The 2,264-nt window shown below is 39.1% G+C and overlaps 1 non-coding gene across 1 annotated transcript; it reads left to right on the forward strand.

Moving 5' to 3' along the window:
* Positions 1-792: 792 nt before the first annotated feature.
* LOC146913056 (small nucleolar RNA R71) lies at positions 793-899 on the forward strand. The gene has a single exon (XR_015017239.1). It is a non-coding gene; the product is annotated as a small nucleolar RNA R71 (small nucleolar RNA).
* Positions 900-2,264: the final 1,365 nt, after the last annotated feature.

Below are 2,264 nucleotides of genomic sequence, written 5' to 3' on the forward strand. Positions count from 1 at the left end.
ACCTTCTTTGGAGCTTTTGGAACTAAAGGAGTCAAAACCTTTTTGCTCCTTAATTCAATAGCATTACAAGACTCATTCTTAGGGTTATCTTTAGTGTTACCTGAGAATCCTCCTTTACTTTGTTCAGCCAATTGCTTAGCTAATTGCCCCAGTTGAGTTTCAAGCATCTTCCTAGAAGCTTCATTGTTCTTTCTTTCAGCTTCTTGACTCTTCTTCATCTCTTCAAAGTTGCCTTGAGTCATCTTCATGAAATTCATCATAGTTTCTTCAAGAGCTGATGGCTTCCTTTGTTGTTGTTGAGGAGGAGTAAGCATTTGAGAATTTAAAGCATTGTTATTTGAGTAGCTTAGATTTGGATGCTTATTAATGCCTGAATTGTAGTATTGATTCTGCCTTTGATAACCTCCCATGAAGTTAGCTTCTTCACTTGATCCTTCCGGAACGCATTCACCGTTGGGATGTTCTTCACCACATAAGTCGCACTTGATTGCAGCTACTTGTTGTTGTTTATGAGCCAAAGTGAACCCTTGAAACTCCTTAGTTAGAGCTTCAATTTGTTTGTTCATAGCTGCTTGGTTAGCAAGGATAGCAGTTTGTTCACTCACACCAAACACTCCTCTTTCCTTCTTCTTAGCTTCAGCACGATACTCATTTCCAGCCATGTTTTCTATCAAAGCTTGGACTTCATGATCAGTTTTGCTCTTGAGACTACCTCCCGCGGAAGCATCTAAGAACATTCTAGTGTTTGGTGTTACCCCCTCAGTGAAGATTTGGAGGTATTGCTTCTCGGTGAACTCGTGATTAGGGCATCTCTTAAGAAGTAAGTTGAATCGCTCCCAAGCATCATACAATGATTCACCTTCTCCTTGCTTGAAGTTAGAGATCTCCATCTTCTTGTCCCAATACTTAGACATAGGGAAGTATTTCTCCAAGAACTTCAGCTCTAACTCTTCCCATGTTTGGACAGTCCCGTTTGGAATTGTTAGCAACCAATCTTTTGCTCTTCCCGTCAAGGTGAAAGGAAATAGCCTTAGCTTCTTTTGTGCTTCAGTCACGGTGGCTGGTTGCACACAAAACTCACAGGTTTCAGCAAAACGGCTCAAGTGTTCATGAGGACTCATAGCTTCAGTCCCATCGAATTGCTTGTCCCTCAAACCATTTAGGACAGTTGTCTTGATGTCGAACGCTACGGGGTTAGCTGGTTGAAAAGTGTGGGTCAGTTGACCGCGATGAGTGGCTAACCCGTAGTCTCCAAGCTTAGGTCTTGGTGGTACAACTCCTTCTCCTTCCATAGTTGCAGATTTAGGAGAAGAGATTGTTTCAGATTCACTTGAGAGTTGCTCCGGTACTTGTTCTCGAACACCCGGTGGAACGGATTGAGCTAACCTTTGCGATCGGACAGCTTTCCGAAGTGCTCTAGCAGTTCTTTCAATCTCCGGATCGTACTCTAGGTCGTCAGAGCTCTGTTTACCTCGCATAAACAGCAAAATACCTTAGTAGCACTGCACAACGCAAAGTAATCAAGTGAATATGAAAACAGAAAAATAAAAATTAAAAACAGAAAATTAAATTGCAAAAACCCTAAACTATAACGTAATTGCCTTGTTGAAATAATTCAACAGTCCCCGGCAGCGGCGCCAAAAACTTGATAGACGTTTGACAAGTGCACCAAATACTATCGAAGTAGTAAAAATATCGTTCCCACGAGGACTGTTTTTAATCTCAATAATTCAACTACGTTGTATTTTAGGATGTATAAAGGTTATTTTGATTTGCCACTAGGCAGTAGATTGGTTTGATTGCATAAAAAATAATTGCTAAAAATAAATTGGTTTTCAAGAATAAGAGAGAGATGAGTTTAGGTCTTTCGAATCATCTATGTTCCCCTAATTGTTATGTTGCACCTATTCGTATGAATGATCTTCTAATCCCACGATAGTTAACAAAATAGTCCTAATCAATCCCTTGAGTTAGGACCCTCTCCTTAAACTACAGCCCCTAATCCCTTAGGTGGTCTAATAATCTTTGAAGGTTTAAAGCACGTTAACCTAACATCACTAATAAACGATTATCCATTCCTAGACTAACCATGTTTATTAGAACAATTCAATAGGTCTAAGTAGAAAGCTATGGTCAGTAGTCATTCATTCTCACAAAATCATATTTATATTTGATCAGGATATAAAAAGCATTAAGAACAATTGAATTGAATAAAGACTAGAATATCATTCACAATAAATAGAGTTTCACAACATAATATCTCA

Source organism: Medicago sativa, chromosome 6 (assembly GCF_051527215.1).
Source record: "Medicago sativa cultivar Bolivia chromosome 6, Bolivia_mono, whole genome shotgun sequence".
Lineage (NCBI taxonomy): Eukaryota > Viridiplantae > Streptophyta > Magnoliopsida > Fabales > Fabaceae > Medicago > Medicago sativa.